The sequence below is a fragment of the Anas acuta genome, chromosome 4, assembly GCF_963932015.1.
Source record: "Anas acuta chromosome 4, bAnaAcu1.1, whole genome shotgun sequence".
NCBI lineage: Eukaryota > Metazoa > Chordata > Aves > Anseriformes > Anatidae > Anas > Anas acuta.
In genome coordinates this window covers 9,354,524-9,380,285 of record NC_088982.1, presented here as the reverse complement: position 1 = coordinate 9,380,285, position 25,762 = coordinate 9,354,524, and the positions used below count along the sequence as shown (strand labels likewise).

Below are 25,762 nucleotides of genomic sequence, written 5' to 3'. Positions count from 1 at the left end.
CATAGCTGAGTTCTATAGATACTTACAATTAATGGCATCCCACCCCTCCGTGTGGTCTTGCAGTCAACTGTTTTAACACAACTTTGAGCAATTGTCAATTTCCAGGTCTGTCAACTGCTGATAAAGGCTTTTGCATAAGAAATGGACAGGTCGGACATTTTACACAAGTTATCAAAATTTATTTACTAGTTTCCTCAGAGCCTCTTTGAGAGTAAAGCAAGATGGACTCTCCCATAAGAACTTTATAAGACAGACCGTAAATAAAACGAATCTCAACAGTTGAGCTGAGCACACGCTGGGAAGGAAGATAAACTGTAATGCCAATGGACCTCTTGCCACGATAACAGTTTGTAATGTGAGCGCCTTCTCTAACGTAAGGGTGTCAGTGAGACCACACCCTTAACTGACAAGCCAGGGCTGCAAGATGTCAGCGCACACAAAGCCCTCCTTCGGGGAGCAGCGACTTTCAAACAGAGACCGCCAGAGAGCAGCATCCATAGCTGGGGAAAGAAATCCATGAAATTCACATCACAGCTTAACGTAACTGAGGAGTTAGACCCATTCTTCTACTAGGCACGTACACAAACACTACAGGCTTCAAACAAACACTGCATCAAAGGAGAAGCACGGAGCCAACTCACAGCACACGGTATTTATCAGCAGTGTGTGCACGTGCACATGTGTACTATACACAGGCTGGTTGTGAAATCATTTTTGTTTGGAAACCAGCTTTATAAAATGTATAGTGCATTTGCAGATAATGAGCAATGTTTATGACAAAAGCTTGAAATTATTAATACTTAGGATTACTTTTATATCTCCTAATTATCTTATAACCCAAGAGAGTTCTGTTACAATGCACCCAAGAGGAAGCAGCGTTAGGGAGTTTAATTTAAACAAGAGAAGAGTTTTAAAAGAATAGCACAAAATGATCCTGTAAACATACAGAAATAAGAAAACTAACCTTTTAAACAGCTTACATTTCCTACTACTCAACACAGAATTAAATGATGTACATTTATTTAACTAATGAAATCAGCAAGACACTGAGTAGCAGCCAGTCATAATCTACTATAACTCAAAGGCACACAAAAAAAATCTTAAATCTAAAAAAAAATACCTAAAACAATTTTCAAAGCCATAGTAGATTTGGGATGAGATCTCACTGTCATTCAGAAACACATTTAAAACTTTAAACCAAACACTAAATTCATTGCAATTCCTGGAAGTTGGGAAAGGAGCAGCTAACCATATTTCTTGGAGGAAATGATGCTGCAGTTGCTGAAAGGTTGGTGGGGTTTTTGTTTTTTTGTTGTTGCTGTGGGAGAGTTGTGGAGGTATTTTTGTCTTTTTTTTTTTTTTTTTTTTTGCCATTTCCTAAGCTCCCCCAATCACAAATTGCAATTGATTATTTTTTGCTCCTCCACACCCAGAGGAAAAGAATTTTTGCTTTAGGCTGCAGTTGGCTGGGACTCGAGCTCATCTAAGGGCTCGCTGCCACCGAGGGACAGGCCACACCTCTCCACACCAACGCGGCTTCAAGTCTGCTGAGGCTGATTCAGAATAAAAATACACTCTGAGAAGCAAGGAGGAGGTTGTGTCAAGATGACAGGGGAACCCAAAAGACATCCAAGAAATTTTTGAAAATACTGCCAGTTTTAAGACAGCACATGCAAGAAGTAAGAGAACCCCCCACCAAAAGAAAAAAAAAGAAAGAAAAAGAAAGAACTGTTGGCTGGGGATTTTGTTGCTGTTTTTGAAGTCTAGGAGAGTTATCTGCTCAAAACCTTGCAAAATCAAGTCATTTCAGAGAATAGAAAACAAAAATCCCCCAAAAACCTGTTCCCTTCTCAGTGGCTTCTAAGTCCACATACAAAATGCCTTGTGAACAAAACCTACGTATGGGAGCTTGTGCAGAAGTGTTAAGTGGATCAGAGCACAGTTCTCAGCTGAGAGCAGCTCTTACAGTTCCAGGCAACAAACTGACAACAAAAACTGAAGAAGCCCATTCCCAGCGCATACAACTTGAGACCTATTTTGACAACAATATAGAAATTTGCTTTGTACCCCCTTGTTCCAACAAGGTATCACCTCTCATGCCAGAACTATGCCCCAGAGACCTACCAAGGTGAAACAAGCTTTGACAAGAAGTTCCTGGAGAGGGGACAAGTTAGAATAACAAACCCCTTTTCTTTTGTGCAAGCAGCAGTCTTTGTGGAGCACAACTTCCCTAAAAGCGACCTAAGAGAGGTAGTGTGCTGGTGCAGGGAAAGATCTCTGTGTTGGGTACAAGGAGAAAAGGACAGGGACAGAAGAGCAAAAAGAGTGTTTTTACAGCCCAGAAAGGGGAAATGGGACTACGCAGGGGTGTGGGATGGAGCAGGGAAGCGACAAGAGGGAGGACAGAGATGTGCCACTTCAGGCAGCGAGGCCCCAAGGACACCAAGCAGCTGTGCCAGAGCTCCCATCCACAGAAAATCATCATTTGGTAACTAAAAAAAAATATAAAATCGCAGATTTTTGTTCCTAGCACTGCACCCAACATTCTGGTACTTCCTGGATTTTTTTTTCCAAGTTTCCTTTACTTTAGAATAAAATTTCATCTTGCTCCTTGAAAAATGATGATGACTGCCTAATAGGGAAATACATTATTCATTATTTGCACTACAGTTTCCTTCATTTTCAGTAAGAACGTTTTGGCACCGATGACATTGGGTTTGTTCTTCCCATTTCAAATGTTTCCTACTGAACTTTTAAAAGGAGAAGTTGGCACTGACTTAGGAAGTCTACAAACAAAGAAAGTAAATCATGACTGTACTACTAACAGACAAGGTACTTTACATCATGAACAACCAGATACTTTTTTTTTCTTTTGAAAAAAAAATGTTCCTAGCTCATGCATCTTCAAAGTTTCCCCTGCTCTTTGTTTTCATACAGGAAGAGACTAGTTCACAAAAAGGAACACTTTATCTTGTGCTCAGTGAAGGCACCATCATCTTGCTTACCAAGACAGATGCTGCAAGTTAAGTACTGGACTCTAAACAGAGAGAAAAAACAATTATGAGCTTATTTTGCTACAAGTACTGCATTTCTACTTGTATTTGATATCTGTAATATCGTGCCTTGGAATCTCTGACAGGAGGTCAAGAAACAAGCAGGGTTAGAGAAAAAGGCAAAGAAAAAAAAACAGTCCAGGTTACAAAACACTTACTTGAAAAGCATCTGCTTTGTCAGCAATTATTTCAAAATTTTCCCTTTCTCCAAAAAAATGAAATCAGAGGACTAGCACTGTGGGCAGTGAGCGATCACAAGGTTATGTTACAGAGCTGGAAAGAGTTAATTTGGATGAGCTTGAGACCTCTAGCCATACAAACCAGAGAACACAAATATTTTTTAAACACAGTATTACTTTCTCTAGTGAAGGCTATCAAAATTTCTTGTTATTTCCAGCATTTACATTAAAAGCAACCTCTCTGAATGGTATAGAGCAAACAATAAAACCAGGAATCTACAGACAAAATACTTATGAAGGGTAAGAATCTATTTAATGGAATTATCTTAACGACAGATAGTTGCAGGCCTTTTACCTTATAAAATACCAAATTGCTTTTGCAGTGCCAAAAAAGTTTAAACTTTCCTTTGTTTAAAGAATCAATGATGGGAAATAAGAAACGTTTCATTGTGACCATATACATTGTAATACAAGTCTTCCCTTAAATGCTATCCCGAGCATACAGAAAAATAAACCCTAATTCAAACAGGAACAATAACCTATGGTCTATTAGAAAAAACACAGCCTGGTAATTATGTAATTTAAGAGTCACAACATCAAAACCTACTTCTGGCATCTGGCTGATAACCAGGTTTTCTGGGCTGTAAAGAGTTGCAGAAGCCACAGGTAAAGCAGGGCACTGTGTGCATCTGGTTCCATGTTCCAGATATCACCCAGCTCTCCTGAAGTAGCATAAGGCCACCTCAAGTTTATGCCAGAATTTGGGTAGGCAGATTCAGCTGGAATATTAAGTACTGCAAAGTTCTGCAAGTTCAATATACCTGCTCAGAAAACGTAATTTGGTCTTCTCAAATAAACAAGAGGAAAAACCGGTGGTGAAAACACCAATCTACCCTCCCCTCTGAGTCTTAATGGCCATTTTGATGTTAAACCCTAGCAACACAGTCATGTGTGATATGGGATTCTCTGGATGGAAGTGGACAAGCTACCCAGGACGTTTTACCCTACTTGTTAGTGACTGATCAGCTCCAACTGCTCCCAGTACCTTATGAACCATCCCAAACGAAAGGCATGCTGCCGAACAGCGCTGTGTGGCTCTTAGCAGTTTCATGCTGAAAACCTGAGTTCTAATTTGAAGAAGCTGCTCAAGTAAAAGCCACAGAGAATTAGCTAATTAAGACTATAATACCACAAAACTCAACCGAACCCAGCTAATGCAAAGGAGTACAACCCGAGACAAAAATCAAGCCAGAATTACTCGGTGCTGAAAAGGCAAGATCTGAATTCAGGAGCTATCCTAAGTCACTACTAGGAGTTGCAAAGATAATGCTGTGGCCAGGTGGTCTGCTGTAAACCAAGAGTAGCAACCCTTACCTTCAAATAAAGAAGAGTGCTACTTATTTCTAGTCCTCCTACACAGACCTCAAAGAGGCCATGAACTACTACAGAGGTCAAGGGCTAAAAAAAGGATCTAGAGGGTAAAAGACTGATTTAGAAGGATGAGTGGCTTGACCTGTTTGGTTAAGGTTTTGCTGAAGATGTAATGCTTGAGAGCAAGCATCAGGCACGTTCAGCTTTGAATCAAGATGAAGCTCCCTAACCACATACACTGGAATACTGCATCAATAACTTTGCTTTCCAACCCTTTTTAAAATGCAAGCTTTCATCTAGCTTACAGAGTACCTTTTACTATGCTGGTGCTGAGATCGAAGTCCCGTCTGCTTCTGAAATCGATGAATCTGCTTTCTTTCTTCGGCTTTGGGAAAAAATACAGTTCCCACACGCACAATATGCTCGTGTTATTTGCAGCTTCCAAAGCACTTCCAGCACTTTTTTTTTTTTTTTTTTTTTTTAAACTAGCACCTTCCTCTGATGGTAGGTTGGTGACAGCTGGAGGCTGAATGTCAGACAGAAGGCACAACTACTCAGAGACAGTACCAAAAATCCTCCTTAATCCTTCTCCTCTGCTCAGGACCGATCAGACTGGCAAGCAAGACAAATTTGCCATCACATCAGGTAGGTATCTTTTTTTTTTTTTTTTTAAATGATCTTCGGCAACATGAGATGCAAATCCCATCAGAATCATTCAGGCTCACTTACCTAACAAACTTCAGTGACCAAAGCTATGTGCACTCCTCAACACCTCAGCTTGTCTCACTGGCTGCTTCAACACATTTAGCAGTTTAGTCCACTGGAAGGAAATTCCTTAGGTTACTTTATTTTTTAAAATCTGTCTGATGTTTAACAGCGTGTAGAATAAATGGGGTTGCACTAGACACAAGGCCTTTCTGTGGCTCACTGACAAAGCTATAAAATTTGGTGAACAGAAGCAGCAGTGACAGGTATTTTTCCCAGCCCTGCTTTATTGCTACGTTGACTTGTTACTGGTGTCACACAACCCCACAGGACAACACAGCACTGTTAGGACTCACTAATTTCCATTTTTATCTTCTAATCGTGCAGGAAGCATCTGAAGCCAAAACAACATAAATTCAAATATTTTCCACTATTAGTATTCATGGATGGTGGCAACACCAGAAAACTGCTGCACGTTTACTTCTGCCATCAGGCTCATGAGCCCATCCAAATAAAGAGGTTTAACCCAAATACTGCTTATTTTTAGGTTTCTGTGAACCCACATGCACTTCCCAAGCCTTGTATTGAACTCACCAGTAAGCCAGCGCCCTCAGATTTTTGAGCCCAGGTCAAATCAGAGCAGCAGCTTTCCCAAGGGCAGGGCCCCAGCTTGATCTAATGAGCGCTTAAAAAGCCTGAGACAAACTGATCAGCACGTCTGACCCCTAAATGAACACTGGTTTCAAGCTGAAATTATAAAAGCTGTTGGCTTCAAATTGCAAAAACGTGTTTGTTGAGAACACAAAAAGCATACAGCAGTTTCTCAAAGAGATGAGATTAGTTGAAACAAACACAGATATTTGATTTGCCAATGTAATAAAATCAGGTTAAAAAATTCTACCACTTTCATACAAACAGATTTGAAATCAGATTCTCCCAGCAAACCCCAGATGAAATCTCCCAGCAAACTCCAGATGAAGGTCTCCAACTTGCTAGTGGCATTCGATGCACCCCCGGGAAGGAAAGCCCCCTGCTTACAGAGAGGTGCGACTCACCCGCAGCCAAGCTACTGCTGCTCCGCCGAGCAGCGAGTTTGAGGAGATGCAGCCATGGCACCAGAAGCTTTAGGCAGAAATGAGATCCAGCGCCAGACCTAGCATCAAGGACAAGGTTTTGCTACCGTCCATCAATAACTTGCGGATTTTTCTGATATATGAGGGGAGGAGGAATTGCGCAGGGCATGGGCTCTCCCCCGCCGCAGAGGAGCGGCTGCAGCACTGCAGGAGAAGCGAGGAGCTCATAAGCAGCTTTGTGAGAGGGCAGCAGGCTGAAGGGCTCACTGGAACACAGGACACGGTGCGAGTTGCGAGCTCGCTGCAAGCGCCCTAGGGGCAAAGACAAAGGGAAGGAGCAGCTTTCTTCCTCCTTCCAGATTTTCTGTTGACCTGAAGGTTCAGCAAAACAACCAAAATGGCCAAGGCCCCACCGCTACACAGGAGGAGGGCAGCAGCCTTGTGGCACTTTTCCTATAAGGTTTCAAAAGGAATATTTTCTAGAGGTATTGCCCATCCAGTCCTACTCCTTTTATATCTATCCTAGATATAAAAGAGGAAATCTTGGTTTTAAATTTAAGTGACTGTGGCCATCCAGCACTGTTGAAACACCCAGAACTGATGCTTTCATGATGCTTTCACAAAGCCCCATGAATAACGAGAGCTTTTAGGAATAACAAAGAAACACAAAACCCATTTCTGCAGAGGAATGTAAGTACTTCCCTGACGTCTTAAAAACACGATAAATTTCACTGACTGGAAATATTCACATCTGAAATATCAGTGTTATGATGCATGAGGGATCAACTCAAGTGCAGCAACGCTCAGGCTAAGTGGCCCCATTTTGGGCAGGATCCAGCTATTTTCATATAGGCTGAATAGTGAGGAATGAGATTTCTGAACCGTGCTGGCAACAAGCAGAAGAATGACATTTAGCCTTTTGAACTGTTCTGCAAAAATAACTTTTAACAGGATAGTTAGATTATATCTCACATCTCTACTTATTTATGGGAGAGAGAACAGTAGGTACAGTCATCTCCCCTCAACACACAGAAGAAACACAGCCCTAGACTTACTGCAGCCAAAATTTCACTTCATTCAAACGAGAGTTATTTTGTGGTGTGGGAAGTTTATTGCTTATTTGTTTTAAATTATTTCTGGTTAAAGTCTGAAAGCATCTCTCAAACCAGAATGAAGAGTCCTTTGACTGCCCCCGGAACAAAAGACCTCCTGGGATAAACCTTTAAAGTGATCAGATACAACAAAAAAGATCAGGTCATGGTGTCCATTTTCGTTTTAAATATTGACAATGTTAGCTCAAATTTAAGTGCGCTGCATTCCAAGGACTCAAGTCAGCCCCAGCAATTGGAGTTGTCTTACAGTCTGCCACATACTCCACAGTTTGTGTACGCAAACTCCTTAACACAGTAACAGCCCACAGACCCTCCCAATTATCTATGGACATTTTTGAGCAAAACCCCTCAGGCATGCTTCTCAATGTTGCCTCTAGCATGGAAAATGCCGTATGTCAAGAAAACTTTAGAGTTTACTGTTACTGACATTAAGAGGCCCGAACTGGAATTCTTGAAGAAGGGGGGAGGAATAGATTCTGTGGGGTTTTTAATTATTTTTAATTAATTTTTAATTAATTTTATAATTAATCTAATTTGGAGACGTGACTTAAATTTGAATAAGTACACAAATACAAATTTTTTATTTTTTTATTTTTTTAAATAAGTCTACGAAATATTTAGAATTCTAAAAACCAAGCAGATGAATTAGCAGATTCCAATTTATTGTTTATCCTGATTGCATAGACACGAAGAATCTAGAGATTTATAAAACAGTTCTGCAGAAAAGGGATTGCAAAATCAAAAATATTCTAGTCCAACTTCTTCACTCACCAGAAGTTATTAAACCTCAATAACAGCTCTTACATAAGCTCTTACACATCCTGATTGAAAGACAAGAGGTTCTTATTAAGGCAAGGCCAAGCCAAAATCCCATAAGCATATCAGTTTTGCTTTCAAGGCTGAAATAAAGTTAGCATGGTCCCTACTTATTATAATAAAGAATAGTGCCATGAACGTTAGAGTATAATAAATAATATCTATTTTCTTATCCTAAGAAATCCCATTTCCTAATTCTTCTCCTGTTGTTCTAAACCCCCTGCTCTAAGTTACATGAACTTGAAAAAAATCTAACTTCCTTATCCATCAACGGTACTAATTAAATTTGCAGAGAATTTGACATACACACACACTTTTGTTTTTTTTTAAGAGCTTATCCTTCAACATTCAATTTACTTCTGAATTAGAGGTACACTAAAATGTCTTTTTTATACAATATCCCACTTTTATTAGAGGATTTGCAAAGCAATGACATCATAAAACTCAAGTATGCTACTCAACAATATGTAATAAACTCCACTAAAAAAAAAAAAACACTAAGAAAGTTATAGGTAATTACTATAGCTGCTCTGGAAGGCTGAGAAGGACAAAGAGGCTAAGTAACAGCGTGCCACCATTTGGCAACAGAGCTGCGAGGCACCAAGGAACAGCACGTCTCAGTTCATGATTAATACAGCTATTAACGTTGGAGATCCTGCAGCAAATGCCCCCAAGAAAAAAAAAAATAATCCTACTTTATGAGACTGGCAGGTTGAGATGTTTAGGAAGAACTACCTGAATATGCATGACGTGCATGAATTCAGCCATTATTTTCTGGCAGAGAACCCAAGTAACTTGGGAGACTACAGAGATTAAAGAGTGTGCAGCATTACACTGGAACCAGCAAGCTTGGTAGGGAAGCAGCATAAGCATTGCTGACAGGCATGTTACTTGCTTAAGATAGAAGAGAGCAAATCAAAGCACCCAAATGAGGTTGAGGCTAGTATGAACACTGGAGATTTCACATAGGTTGGGATCAGGCAGGTGAACACAGCAGAGATGTTGAATTGTTCATGAGTTTCTCATGCACATTCACCTGAGGCACTCCCCAGTTCTTTTAAGCCACTTCCAGGTCTTGCTGGGGAAGCGAGGGAAGGCCAGAAACCCCGATCAATTCTGAGGCCAACTTAGTCTTTGACACAGTACAATGGGATGGAATTTCAAAAGCCTAAATGCAGAAGGAAACAAATAGCTTTGTTTCAGTTACTATACACCACACATCAACATGATACAGTCTCAAATACTTTAAAATTTATACTTTTTTGAGAACACCAGTCTGAGTATTTTGCTGTAGTAAACTTTCTAAAGTTCTAAGTTTTAAACTCTCAAAATTTGAAGAATGCAAATCTAAATTGACTTTTGAAGTACACCTTCTATGTGAGACTTTTTAATAGCACTTCCACATGAAAACTGATCTGAAATGCAACTCTTTGGTATGTATCGTCATCCTATTTCCAAGTCAGCTAACAGCCAAGCTTATTTAAATTCAAAAAGCTCCTTTACAAGGTGGTGAATCAGGCATTTCTAAGACCTTCATGCAAATGACAAAGTTTAGGAAGACAAAGTGCATTGTTCTTCATCTGCCCTGCACTGAACATTTCTGAGCATTGCTGAGAATACTCATATCCTCTAGGGTGGATATTAACCCTCTTCAGAGAAGCATTAGAAGTGACAGCAAGATAGAGTTCATTCCAAAATGGAATCGAGTTCCCAAATCCAAGAGCATGGTTTTTTTCTGTCTCAGGATGGTCTCACCAGCTTTAATCTAATGATTAGAGACGTGTAAAGCATGGACAAACATCTTACTGGAACTCATTTTCCTGTATTAGATTGTCATTTGTTCCACAGGCGGAAACAAGATGGCAAGACACCCTCATCAACTCTATTTTAGGAACAACTCATTTCTGTTTTTTCTTTTTCCCAGGGGAGTGTGAATGTGCTCCCCACCCCAAAATTATGCAGTCATGTTTCCTACTTCTGGGTGAACCTCAAGGGTCAAGCACACCCCCACAGCAACAGAAGAAACACCCCGAGCAAACAGCCTTCCTCATCATGCTGTCTCCCTTGCCAGGCAACTATTGCACAACCGAGCATGGCTGCGCGAACTCCTGAGTTTGCATAATGTTGCTTTATCTTCCAGCTGAGGCTGTCACTATCAAGTGGAAACCATGAGAGAAAGAGATGTGGCAAGTATTCACTTAGCTCTTTGGGGTTTCAGAATTACATCTGGGGAGAAATGCAGCAATCCAGTTTCTCCAGTTGCTGTAAATCATGCCAACACAGTGGTTGTGGCCATTCTAGCAAAGTTACCTCCAGGGTCGCAAACACAAGCACCTGCAGAAGCCCAGGCTTCATCATTTCAGGAAGCCTGAGCACTCTCACGCTTTTCCTGGGACTATTCCTTTGTTTCTGAAAAGGACCGTTCTAATCTCCATATGGTTACATTACTCAACCAAAGATCCAACCAAGTACAGGAGAACACCCAAGGTACAGAAAGAACATGCATAAATTGTGGCAAAAAAAGATTCTGTTTTTATTGCATGAAGATAAGGAAGGATGAAAGCAAGCCTGATACTAGCTCAATTACTGCAGTGGCTGTAGAGCCTCACACAGCACCATCCAGTAAGTAGACAAACCAGCTCATAGTCTGCTCTGCTGCCTATATAGCAGCCCATTCATAATGTCTCAAGAAGGCAGGCTGGCAGCAGTTACACGAAGGCTTTGGTTCCAAACACCGAGACCCTTTGGGACAGACAGCAGCTCCCATGCAGGCAGCTTTCAGAGAATCAGTCCCAAGCCCCAAGAATTGCTCTCTCAGAGCTCAGCCCCCAACACGAGGGCAAGACAGAGGTGCACACTCACCCTTAACAGCCGAAACATCCGAAGGTCCCAGGAGTTTCGCACGGATATACATTTTACTAAACTCGACTACAACCATTACTAAATCCAAGAGAACAAACTCAGCTGGGCATTCTGCGTTTGCTGAATTCAGGTCTCAGTTTGAAACATGAAAGGTTCCTGTTTGACATATACCTATGCTTCTAGATGAAACAACACTATCCCCCCTGTAAAGACTAACATCTTTAGACAAGGATTGTTTTAGATGACAAACATATGGAAATTAATGGTAAGAAATTAATGTTTCTACACATCTTGTTTTTGATTGCTTAAAAACAACTCCACTGACCACCATAATGTTCTTGTTGATTTTTATTCAGACTCCTAACCAAGTGACTCCTCTTCTACCCATGGACAAAAAGTCTCAGATTCACAGAACCATTTGGGTTGGAAGGGACCTTAAAGCCCACCCAGTTCCAGCTCCCTGCCATGGGCAGGGACCCCTCCCACCAGCCCAGGCTGCCCAAAGCCCCATCCAGCCTGGCCTCTATCTTTCAACACCACCAACAGCAGTAAGACTTGTAAAAATAAAGTAAAAATGCCCTTCTCACACCTGCTTGTTTACCTAGCTGTAACCAAACATCTTCCCCACCATGCCCTAAAAACCACACCTAGCCAGCACGGGGCTTATATTCCTAGAAACAGAAATTCAGGTTAAACCAGTGAACAGCAACAATACGCAGGTGTGTCAAATCAGCCGGGAGTCAGACAATGACTGTGAATAATTTGCACTCGAGCTGTCAAATGAACTTTTTCTAGCAACCCTACTGGCCCTATTTTACTGCTGAAATACGTAGGTACAGCTCTTTCAGGTTCATTGAAAGGTTACTCGCATCAGAAATTGCAAAATCCAGGGAAATGCACGCAGTACTCAGAGCTGGGGTTCTGCGCCTGGCTTTTCTGGCTACTGCCCTGACAGCACACAGCCAGACACATGCCAGCAGCTTCTGCCCAAGTGAAGCCCAATGAGTCCCAAAAAAAACCTAAAACGCTGGTGAACAGCTTCCTGAGGAGAGTGAAAACAGCCATGTGAAATGAAACCAATCGCTTACATTAGAGCTGTACTGTGACATTTGTTTTAGAACAGCATTATTTTACACGTAGAAACACCTACTCAAATCTTTGTTTCCATATTTAATTTTTATTTTTTTAAAGCATATCACGCTTTCTTGGGAGCACTTATTTTCAAACCCTTCCTCTACAGTTACTCTGAGCTGACACAACTCCTTGCATGAGCAGGGTATCACAGCACGGTGGGCAACTTGTGAACAAGTCCCTGACCCAAACCAGCAATTGGAGCCAGTTGACAGAAACTCATGCCCATAGGTACACCTGATTTCCACAGGGTCCAACATGTCAGTATCCTTCAATGTGTACTAAGCCACAAGCAATTCCCGCTTCAGAGCTGCTCAGTAACAAAGCATTCAGTGAAGCTTAGGAAATTCAACAGAAAAGCTATAAAAATGACTTGCATGCAGACATGATAAATTACATTTGCTGCCCCATTTTTAACATTAAAACATTACCTGCCAAGATGCCAGTATCTTCTATCACATCTCTCCCAGAAGCCCTCCACAAGAGAGACAGTTTGTACAGGTCATCCAGCTTCAGCTACCTTGAGCCCAGAAATTAATAGCTTCAAATTTACTTTGGCTTTGTTAAAAACAGAGAAAAGTCTTACACTTGTAGTGCTTAAACATCAAGCCTGCTGCTTACTTAGCCATCTGCCCACTATTATTTCCAGCCGTGCTGATTTCATAAGGAAGAGACCAAAACTTTATCTAAGAGGGCAGGAATTGCCAAATTCAGGCAAACTGGTGATTTAACTTTTCAAACATCCTGATTAACCATGGCCAGTGCTGCAGTTTTAAGAACAGCCTAGCACTCACTCTCATCTGCAGTGATTTTTTGATTTCCGCTTTAGACCATGAAAAAAAAAAAGTACGTGGTACTTTAACATTCTTCATAAAACTGATATAAAATGTGTAACCTTACTTTGCGCTGTGTTAAACCCTCGAATGTAACAACACCTCATTGCAGCAAGTCCCATGGGCTAATATAGAATGTGACTTTATAAAACAGTGTGTTTGAAATATATTACGTGTAAAAATCCTAGTGAAAATCCTCTGTGTAATGTAATCCAGATTTTTAAAGCTGTTTCTGCCCTTACGGTATCAATTTATTTTTCTCGTCTGTCTTCTCTGAACTAAACCAAACCTGACTTTCTCTCCTGACTTGTATTTACCCACCACATTATTTCCTATGAGTTCCAGATCTCACCGCAGAATTTCAGGGATCTACCAGCTAACAATGGAACAGGAAATACTTCAAATAATTCATCTTCCCTTTAACCTGATGCACCTTTATAAACAACACTAAAAAAAATTAAGACGGTTTTACAAAGTTGTTCAGTGACGCACAAGAGCAGTACCTCACTCGCTGAAATTATTCTCATTTCAAGTGTTATCATCCTTACCCTGATCTTCCTCTGTCAGCCTCAAGTTCCTGCTCTTTTCCAGTCACAAGTGATCCATCAAGTGATCCAATACCATCACCACAAATTTCATTTGTTCCAGCTTTATATATCCCTAATAATAGTATCAAAAGAAATTAATGATAACAGAATCGGAACAGCCCAATATCTGGTCATTGTACTACATACCCTTACTGCAAATTTATTATGTATAGGTAACACTGCCTCCAGCAACTATTCCTCAATATTTTTCCACAGAGAAACAAAGGCTTGAAAGGGATATACACTCACACTGCTCTGGAAAAACAGAAAAGACACATTTTTCTGATTTATCCCCCAAAGATCAAACCGCACACCAAAATGCACCTTTACTTCATCAGACAGTTAAGACTTCATACTGGTGGCATGTTATATGAGGTGGCTATAAGGCATGGTGCCCATGTAGAAAATATACCTCGAAGAACACTTTCAAAATTAAAAAAAAAAGATGAACAACAAAAACCACCAACTAATGTGTGTCACCAGTTACCTTAAGACAATAGCTTTCAAAAAAAGTGACAACTCATACGAAACAAAAAAAAGAAAATGCCAAATCTGAATATGCTGCTGATAATATAAAATATCCCAACACAGACTGCATCACTTGCAAAATTAGCTATAGCATAGGCCACGTCTGCAGAAGATGCAATAAAAGATTGTTTCAGAGCAAGAAAACTGAGCAATATTCAGCTTCGATTCCAGCAGGTAAGCTATAGAAATAAAAAAATGCATATTAAGACTAAGCTTTTTCTAATCTCCAGTGTTTAACAGCATATTTTAGTTAAATAAATTACTTGGTTCAGCAGTAGCAGCAAACTATTAAGCTTCCAGTGTTGTAGTCATTAAGCCACCATTTTTTTCAGCAATTATTTCTATCACTCCAAGGGAGTAGCATTACTTACTTTCATCTCAAACTTTTTCAGTTACCAAGAGAAATCGTATACCATCTAGCTGAAAAAAACATCCTTTAAGAACAAAATGTCAAGGTGATCAACTCTTACAATCTTCTTAGTGTTCATACATTAATACTCTCTTTGGAAATACAAATATTCTTAAATGTTTTCTGCTCACTGAAAGAGCTGCAGCTTATCTGCTGAGTCATCCACTCTTTGGACACTACCGACAAACAGTTTCAGACTTAAATTGGGCTTTATTTTCTTTTATTATCTGAGTCTGTCTCTAGTTCACATATTTAACAGTAAATGACAGCACAGAATGTCTAAATAAAGCAGGTTAAATATAATCTTAATGATGTTCAGGTAACAGGGGACATTTCCATACACCTGGTGATCTTAAATACTATTGATCAACTTTCAGAATTGTAACTACCAAGCCTTATTTCCTTAAAGTTTCACTTTTGGGATGTAAGTTCTAACGTTAACACTGAAACACACAAAGTGTCCATGATGTTATGCCTATGCAATTATTTACCATTAATATTAATCATTATGAGTGAACATAGCAATTCAAATTAATAAGGTTTAGTTCTCCATCTTAGACAATATCTGAAAACATTAAAATATCATTAAACCTGCAAATAAAGAAAACAACCCATTTAGAGCGCACAGATAGGACAAACACTTGCTAGATCCTGCTTTGGCACTTGTACCTAGAATCAACAGGAAATTCAGCTAACAGCTGAAGGGAAGTCAATAACACATTAAGCAGAGTCAGGAAGGAACCTTTCAAACATCATTAAATTTCTATCCTGTCCTAACCAAACTACTTTCCATGCTTGAACTTCCTTCCAAAGTGAAGCTTTCTAGATGAACACTTAGAAAATATTTCAAATAGAAAAAATTAATATAAAGCAGACAATGTATTTCTGCCTCAGTTCTTGTTCCTATAAAAATCATATCCAATAAAACTGCTGATACAGACAAAACAATGGTAAAATGAGTGTTTACAAGTTCTCTCCAGGGTCTGAAATACCTCAGCAGGAATTAAAGTATGATTTAGTGTGTCATAATAACTGAAAAAAATTAGAAGAATATTGTAACCTCAGGCACCATTAATTCCCCAATTTGCCAATTAGAGCCTTTCTGTTAGGAAGGGAGGAGGCAGCACAACAGTTTTCTTTGCAAGTCTCCCGTAAAACCACGGATCCTACACTGTGCAGAGCGATGGGAGTGTCTCTTGTTAGTGCAAACGCAGAACAATGCTTCCTCAGAAAACAACATTCCAGGCTTATTAGATGGACAGCCTCTTTGGGCAATACACAGGAACAGCAGCATGTTATCTAGCAATATGGTATATAGGGTTTTACCACATTGTCCCTTTAGCTTGTATCTTTTTTTTTAATTTATTATTATTTTTAAAGAGCTCAAAGGAGAACTTGCAGAGAAGGATGAAGCCAGCGACACACTGCCACTTGCTGTGGGCAGCCTCCGTTGATCACAAAGGGCAGCACAAGAAGGAAACAAGACAGGGCTCGTTGTTAAATCCATTTGGTCTGTGTTGATTAGGGGTTTCATAATACTAATATGAATTACATAATGTATATCCACTACACAGGATACAATGTAGGGCATTACATAAAACAGTATTTAAAACCTCCCACTTGTCTACATGTTTTCTCTCCCTCGATACAAGCACTTCTCTTCCTCAGAAAGCAACTGCCCAAGCACCAGCTCTTCCACAGACCTGGTGGAGCAGCTGTGTTACAGTGACCAGCACGACAGGAATCCCAGGACCTGAGGGATTTTCAACCCCCCCAGGTATTGTGGAAAACTACGTGTTATGTCATTCCTCCCCCCTTACATAAGCTACCCAGCTCCATCTTAAAGACAGCCAGTCGGATGCCACTACTCCTCAGGGAAGGATGCTGCAGGCTTCTGTGCCTCTGTTGCTTAGGAACCATCTTTTCTAATTTCCACCAGACTAGGTTTATTCTTGGAGAGTTTATACCCATTTGTTCTCATACCTTGAGCTGAAGAAGCTCTTTTTACCCACCTGTGTTGTTTGACTCATTTTTGTGAGGAGCAACCTTTCACGCTTTGTTTTAGCGGACCAAGCACGACCTGCTCTTTTAGCCTTCCTTATGAAGTAAATTCTCCATTCCCTTAGTCATTCGAGGAATCAGTCCCTGTAATTCTTTTTCTTCCCTCGCCTGGATGATGGGTGATAGGAATTAAGCATGATATTCCAGATGAGCTCTCCCCACTACCAGAAAATGTCAGCACTGTTTTTCTTCTTTAATGGAAATATCTTCACAGGTAACAACTACATGCTTGTTATCCTAATACTTCTCCCAGCTTCTAACTACAATATGTAGAAGTGTTCCGAGTTCACCTTCATTTTTAAATGTTATCAAATGCAATCCGTTCTCTACTACTCCTGTCCTAAGGTCTGTACTGATGACCCTTGAGATCTAGGAGCAACACATAGTACTGGCACAAGCAGGAATGCATCAACAATACTAATCAAGTACTAAGTCGTGGAACTGATCCTTAGCAAATTCCATCACCAACCTCTGCTCAATACCTTAGCTTCTGGTCATTGAGCTCTATCCATACTCAAGACATCCTCTCACCATCCTAAACCAGTTATCATGTGAACATTATCCTGGTTTGTCCATTGAACCGTGTTATACCTTATATGACTAAGTCAAAACAGGTAAGCTTTAACCAGGTATACTCTCCAAAAGGTCAGGTATCTTATAAGAAGAGACGTAAGATTTCTCTGACTCAACCTTCCTGTTAAAAACCTTCTCTTCTTACCTCCATATGGATTGCTTCTCTTTAGAAATTTAAAGAAATCCCTGACTAGTAAGGTCACGCTAATAATGTGCTAACCACCCTGAAACACCTTATTTTTTAGGTAAACGTAGTGACTACTTTTGCGACCCAATACCCTTCTTCCTTAATACCTTTAATAAAAATCCTTCCAATTTAATACCTAATTATTGCATATTCCACCTACTTCAAAATTCCAGGATAAATGCTATGTAGTCCCACTGATACGCGCCCTTGAAGTTTGAGCTGATCGTTACGGAAACCACTTTCATAACTTCACTTCCGTAAGACCTACATTCCTGCGTTCCAAACTACCGTCTTTGCTGAAAGTGAAGGCAAACTTTCCATTTAGTTTTTCACCCGTATCTAAATTGTTTTTACTCTTATTTCACTGTCCCCATGCTTCCTGACAAGAAGCAACTTGCTTTGCCGATCTGACTTCCTCAGTTTTCTGCTTACTCCTGATGCTCTTCTCCAGCTTGCTATTAACCTTGTAAGATCTTGCATTCCCCACTAGCACAAAAGTCATCTTTTCGTATAAAAGAGCAAAGCTTGGTAAGAGAATGAATATTTTATTCAGCTGCCAGAATTCTTTGCATTTCTTGCTGTATCCGAAGCTCAGCCATGCCAAAAGCACCTCATCAAGCAAGCCCTGAGCATTGCTGCAAAACTGGAATTGCAAGAACATTTGGGTGCTAAATCAAGTTATGACCTTTGCACTTTGAATGTTCACTTCTACAACTGCAGTTATTGACAGCTTTTGGGGACGCTCAGAGATGGCTTTGAGTCTTTATTTTTTGGCCTTAGTTGGGCCTTTGTGTTTGTTTTTTTTTCACCCCTAGAAGATGCATGTCTACAACATGAAAAGATTCATGCCATAAGACCTCCCAAGAGCTATAACAAGAGAAAACAAGTTAAGGCTGCTTGATTTCTGCTTTACTTAGATGTTACAGCCAAATTTCAGAAGAAAAAACTTCATTGTCAGTATTTCAGTTTGAGGACATATTGCACTGCAGCTATTACTAACCTTAGTTTAAGGAAAAAAAGGTGCAGAAATAAGTTCTGAATTTAGGATTACTATAGCAACGGGGGAAGAGGAGAGGGAAGGAATTACCAGATTACACTCTCAATTCATCAAGTCTTTGATAGGATAAATTTGGTGTCAGTCAAATTAAACGAAATTGAATTTATCCCATTCATTAATGATTAATGCATCAAATTAAGAATTAAACAATCAGAAATTGTAGTACAAGAAGTAAAGTAGAAAATAAAAAACAAATTAGATTGAATGACCTTAGTTATTCCTTCTGCCATTAAGTATCTGATATCAAAACAGGTCTTCAAAGCAGTAACTGGTAAGTCAGAATTCACCTTATCCAAAATGATACACGCTGCTTATCAAAGGTGTCTAGTTCTGATTAAAGGTCTGCAAACGAAAATGGTCATTAGAAATCTGCCTCATTCTTAACTGTTTGCAGCGGCTACATTCCTGAAAGCATGCAATAATGTGCCCCTATATGACAAGGAGGTGTAATGAATTTCCAAATTACAGCTGACTTACAGAAATAACATATTTCAACAATATATGTGAACGCACTAATGACTTAATGCCCTGTAAACCTGGGAACACAGAAATAAACTCTTTACAGAGGTGACATTAGGATATCCTGGATTTGCTTTTTTATAACAAACTAGTTACATCTCTTTCTTCTTTATGCAATCTTCAGCCTTCTTTGTATTCCGGGATTACTTTAATCAATACTTCAAAAAGAATTAGTGTGACAGACACTATTCCATCATCAATAAGTATGTTAATTACCAAAAAAATGTGAGAAAAACACTAGTTGCAGTCTTTTAGGGAGGCCAGCTATTTCAATACCCTGGCCCACTGGCAGCAGGCAGGTCCCAAGGCCATTAAGCATGCAGCTGAAGCGGCGGCTGCAGCCACAAAGGTTCCTTTTTGCCACGGCGAGCTGTGCTTGCAGCCTGGGGGGCTGTCTCTCCACTTGAGCGGTACGTATTGACCCAAAAAGATTTTTCCTCAGGCAACCGTTCCACAGCCAGACGGTTCAATTAATAAGGCCGCCTAAGTCCAGCTCTTCTGGCTGACATTCAGATTTTAGCCATGCTTCCCAACCTTCTGTTCACCACTCCTGGCTGTCACTGACCAGCTGCCAAAGCACCCTTCAGTTTCTGGTCGCCAGGCAGGCCAGAGGACAGTCAGAGACTACCTTCCTCTGACTTGTGCAGCAAGCTGCTCAGCATGTTCTCTGCTCCTGGCTCCTTCCCAGGCTGCTGCAGTGAGGAAAAGCTGAAGGCTTCTGGAAGGAACATTGTTCCAGGACTAGGAAGCAGAGGCTCAGGCACCTCACATGGGGTTTCCTTGGCCATCTCCATCAGCAGGTTGGAACAGAGTCCAAGAAAGCAGCCCAGATCAACAGTAAGGTTTCTGACAGATCCAGAAGTGGGTGTCCCAGTTGCTCAAATCATTACCCCAGGCCGTAATCACAATCTCTCCTTCCAGGAGAGAGGCAAGCGGCTCTGTCTAAGATGACCCACATACCTGAGCAGCACGGGGATTAGCACAGGTTCCAAAGGCGATTGGAAGCAACAGGGGAAAAACACAGGCAGACAGCAAAGAGACCAGCGTGGTCCTCTCTGTGTGACCACGGCACATGAGTCCACAGCCTTTCCCTGATGCATAAAAGATGCAACTCAGACTATGGAGATGTATTTTATTCCACCTGCCCATCCCCACCATGTGTAATACTAGACCTACACCCAGCAATGCATCTTAAGAGTACCAGGACACTCGGCCTTCTATCTATCAAAGGACATTCACTTGCTTTGGCAAAGTTCTACAGAATTTACTACTGCCAAAATAAATCAACTGTTTACCTTAATCCCTACAGAAACAAACAGAAAGAAAGATTTCATATGTAAAGTTGAGATCTAAACAAACATCTTAGATCATTATCCATTTTTCACAAAATTGTTATGAAATGTTTCTAAATGATCAGTTATGATCAGAATTACCAGAAACTACCTTAGAAAACTCACCACCTCTGAAGTGTTACTTTAAGTCCGAGAAGGGGGCAAAAATCAACCACACTGCCATGTATCACAGGATCATTAAGGTTGGAAGATCATCTAGTCCAACCATCCCCCTACCACCAATATCACCCACTAAACCATTTCCCTAAGCACCACGTCCAACCTTTGTACATTAATAGACTTAAAAATTATACCCACAGTCGGGAGAAATAATTAAAAATAGAATCTTGTGCTTTACGCTGAATCTACTATTCAAAACATTTGGAAACTTGAAGCTGTGTTTAGAAGTGATGCAATGCCTTAGCTGTGTAGAATTTCAGGTGAAAATAATTAAAATCTTTTCTGTAACTGAAAGCACCTAGAGAAGGGTGACAAAACTAAAGCAGCAGGACTCCCTACCCGCTGAAGTCTCCTATGCATACTTTTTACCCTCTTCCACCCGAGTGCCTCTGCACCTCCTGCATTTCTGTCCTTGCTCTTCTGTTCACCTGCACACCAGCGTCCACCAAGCCTGGCTGGACAAGCAGCAAAATGCTCCATGCCTGGCTCTGTCCTCGCAGGCCAGCCGGCATCAGCTGCTCAGCCAGAGCTCCTGCATCCCCAGCCCAGCTAGGAGCTGTGTCCCCTCGCAGTGGGAGCACAGGGCCACAGCCCTGTCACGATAATGGCAGGAACTCCGTACGCCTGAAGTCACCACCTCCCCAGTGTTAAACTGAGCTGAACATAGCCACAGGTTCAGAAGTTAAAGAGAAGTGACAACGCAAGAAAGTCAGTCCCTATGCTGTAGGAATACTTTAAGCTGTGTTCATTTGAGCTTACTGAGCAAAGCTGCATTAGACAAGACTTTCTGGAAGGAAAAAAAGCACACAACAACCAAATATACTGCACCTCTCGGTCAGCGCACAGCATGAGGGATGTCTTATTTCACTGGATTTTAGATGGAATGGCTGATTTGCACCCAAGCGTACATTACACATTTTTAGCAATATTTTGTAGTGACAGCGTCTAAAGAAATTGTTTCATCCATCAACAGAACAGTAAAGTCACTGAGTATGCCTTAGCTTTCACCTCCACTGTCAGAATGCAGGGACAGTAACTTTATGCTCAGTACTACAGAACCTTAAATAAAAAAAATAAAACCACAACAACCTAACAGGAAAAAAACAAAAACACAGAAGATGATCTTAATGAGTTGCCCGGACACTTGCTGGTTTAATCTGGCAAAACTTTGCTATCTATAACAAAGCTAAAATTGTTATCAGACCTCTGCAGATTCAAGATCTACAACAAGACAGAGATAAAATGCATAAACAGCACCACGAGAATTTGATAGTTTTAGGTACAAAAAGCAAACAACCCCCAAATAAACTACAGTTTTCCAAGGCCCTAAGTCAAATTACAGTTTTCATTCCAAAGTTGTTTTGAAATGCTTACTGAGTGCAACCACAAACCTAAGAGATCTTAGGTCATTTGATTTTTCACCTTATCTTCAGTGTGTGAATGGATACGCACCATGACTTAACATTTATCTACTCCTTTGATGGGAAAGTATCAAAAATACCATAAAGTGTTACTGATTAACCATATTTACTACCCACTACTTCCATGACCTCTCTTCCAGCAGTTCAGTTCGGTACATGGAGGAAAGAGTCTCAAAATGCTGCAGTATTTTATTCCCTATCTTTTCAGACCTCATGGCTCAAGACCAGAAAAACATACACAACACATGGTATAAAAATCACTAATTAAAAAAGTTAAAATTCAATAATGCATTGTTTTAATAATACCGCTTTGCATTTCACCAGTCTGAAGAGGATGGAAACTCCAGATCTCAGTTTTAAAGAGCAGCTCTTAACATCCCAGTTTTAAAATTAACCTGAAATGTGCTCTCCTTCATGTATTTTGATTTTTAATTAATCTGAAGGGAAAGCTACTGAAATAACCCAGAGTGAAAGACTCTTTGATGTCCTGCTTGCTAACACCTGATCAGAGGTTGAAAGGTTGGTTCTGCATCAAATAATAACAGCATCCAACAGTGCAGCAGAGATCATTTCTTAAAATGCAATCTAATAAACAGGTTGAAAGGAGGAAGTTGGGAAGGTGTTCAAGTACTCATTGCTCCCGTTTAGCAACACCTTCAAGGACAACATTTTCAGTTTCTATTTAATGGTCAGCAAGTCATTCCAGCAGAGCCAGCCAGCATACACACGGTCAGCTGTTTAAATCCAGTTCTACACCAAAACTGTGTTTGCCCTGAAACGATGAACAGATACATTTTCAAATTCCTCAAAATAGTAGCAATGTTTGACTTTTATTCAAGACCTGGGTGGTTGGTCACAATGTAAACCAGAGCCCTCACTACAAATAGCACGATCTCAGCTCACGCCTGATGTGAAGAAACCGGTAGCTCTAAAAATGGTCTTTCCCAGAGTCTTTACTCTTATTTCACCATTATATTAGGAAGAACTTTCTACAACTTTTGCAACCACTAACCACAAAGTTTCCGAACTGACAAAACCACTGTAAACAACAGCCTCAGACTCGCAAGGAAAACAAGCAATTACTTGCTTCCATCTGACCAAAGATTAGCTGGACAATTCTCAATAAACAGCAGAAATGTATTGAGATAACAGATGTTGTCATGCTGTTATGCTGAACGGTCCATAAAATGGTTAACAACCCATTAAATTACTAATGAACCCTGTTATTATAAGTGTAATATTTTAAAGCAACACAAAAAATATCCAAAAAGGGTAATTTAAAAGTAAAAATTATCATAAACTAAAATACCTCTACAATCTATTCTTCTTAAGCATCACTACCTCTAATGAGACACTTTCCTCAAGAAATGCACTAGTTTACAAGATTTACACTTGGCAGCTCTTTGCCAACAGGTTTGTACAGCTGCTCTTCTCAGCTCGATCAAAAAAGGAGTGGTTTTGAAGAGAAACATTAAAGAAGTGGCAAGACTAGGTAATGTTTTCTTATTCTCCTGGGAAGGCTTATTAGGTTATATGAATGACTACTGCAAGCCTCAGGTCATTTAAGGACAACTATTCAATATATAGATAGCGCTTTTGCATCATTTAATATAGGAGGTCAATAACTTAACAGAAGAATTTCAATCAGGTTCTTCTGCAGATGTCAAGTGACCTGCAAAGTGGAATGTGCAGTTTAAACCTGCATCTCCCCAATCAGGTTTTAAATATAAAGCACCAATAACTCTAAAAAAATTTAATTACAGCATGAATCTCTACTGCAGTGGTGTTTCAGCGATTGCTGTCTGCCACACAGCATGGTACAAGGGTAAGGTCTAAATTAAAAGCCATCAAAATCAGAAGTTGGGCATTATTTTTCAATTTGTTGTGCAGTGGGGACACACAAAACACCAGGACACAGAGGTGATACTTATCCCATACGCTCTCTCTTATTAAGGGATGGGGAAGTTTTCTTAATATGATTTTTCCCTCTCAAAGCAGGAGTCGATCATTCACATAGAAACTGTTGTGGATTTACAAATGACCTGCTCTTCACCATTGTTACAGTTCTCAAATAATCAAGAAAACTATTTCTACAACCCAGGAAAGCAGTGAGTACAAGACTTACTGCCTAATGCCTTCTTATTTAGAAAGCACTTGTCGCACAGAAGTTACATGCTTACTGGCAACCAGCATGCTGAACATGCTTCTCCTGGTTTGAAGCCTCCAGTTTTAATATTTTTATTTTATTTATTAACAAAGCTAGTCACATCAAGATTTAAATGTTTTAATTTGAAAACAGAATGTTGGGAGAGATTTATTAAAAGCACTTCATACTGTGAAGCTACCCTTCGAAAACAGCCTTGAATGGGGCTGAAGCAGCTTTATCCCTAGTCCTGTAGAAGTCACACTCTCCCAAAATGGTCTGATTCTGTACACGTAAAACATCATTCGATACCAATGGCGAATCTCACAGAAGGAGAACAGAGTTGAGTCATTTTCTGCTGGAGACATTTAAAAAGAGCTATCACAGAAAAGCACTGATTCAGTAAACAGCATTCCTCACTCCACAGCATTAGTGAACCATACTCTAATGAACTTATTGTCACAACACGCTAGCAGAAGTCCTCGTTTCAGATGAAGCATGAACGTTCAGATTTCTCATGCCATTTTTATTAACTGACCATAAAAGAAAACATTCAGGCAACACGACTGGTTTTGGCTTAGAAGAACTATACCCAGCACGGAGCCTCATGGAGAAAACAGAAATCATGTTAAACTACGAACGAAATGCTTATACATGCAAGTACATGTAAGCACACATGCTTATCTTGCTGCAGTGAAGATGTAAAAACTTTCAGTTGTCTCTTCCTGAAAACTCCACTAAGAAAACCACCAACTTTAGATTCTGTAATTGCGGCAAGCTACATAAAACATTATGTTCACTTTCAGACTATTTTTAAACGATCACATCAAATCTGCTCGCTGAATATAAAGCCACCTGCTCCAGCATTAAGAAGGCAGTCAATAGTTGCGTTCTGTTCCTGTTTCTTATTATGCAAGAACTCCAAAATAGGGTTTTCTTACAGAGGCATGCAATCGTTAAATGAATTAATAAAGAAAATTGAAACATTTTAAAAATCAAGTTTACTTTTCTTAATTTTATTAACGAACTCTTTATTCTGAAAGAACAGATTTATGACAGCTAAGAACTGCTGAGTATTCTGTCAGCACATTCGGTCCCATTACAAACCCCAGAGATGTAAATAGCCCCCATGCATGGAGATGCCTGTAGCTCTCAGCGAGGCATACAGAAATCATCCAGCAGTAGTGGCAATGTGAGAATTCAAGAACATATATTAAAGTACAAGCATTTTGTAAAGCTTCGCATAAAGATGTATGCTTCTGTGCACAAAAACATTCCCCTCTCAAATACTTTGCTACGTAACAGTAGTGATCAATAGCAACTTTCCAAAAAGCAGGGAGGAAAACAACAGCAGCAGCAACCAGCTCACACCGTTGCACTACAGCAGTACCTCATGGAAGATTTAAGCCGAGTGCTGCTCACAGCCCCCTAGCTCAATACAACCAGGGATATTTTTCCAGCATGGATGCATCCCCCTCCCTAACCACTAGCTTCACTCGAACCCAATCACAGATCGAGAATTAACCTTACAAACACTGCAGAGATCAGCCAGCAATTCCTCACATGAAGATGCGTGCTGCTCCGTACCAGCAGACGCTGACGCCAAAGAGCAGCCACCCTCTCCAGCACAG

General features: G+C 40.2%; 1 protein-coding gene across 21 annotated transcripts in view; it reads right to left on the bottom strand.

The window, feature by feature from the left end:
- The window catches only part of ADD1 (adducin 1), a 60,327-nt gene that overhangs the window by 33,603 nt on the left and 962 nt on the right, over nt 1-25,762 (bottom strand). Inside the window, exon 1 of one of the 21 annotated variants that reach the window (XM_068679731.1) lies at nt 6,364-6,506. The exons of 19 other annotated variants lie outside the window; for them this stretch is intronic. The gene's annotated coding sequence lies outside the window, so the exon portion shown is untranslated. Of the gene's footprint in view, nt 1-5,332; nt 5,424-6,363; nt 6,507-25,762 lie in introns of those variants that run through there. One more of the 21 variants, XM_068679730.1, reaches the window with a different exon arrangement.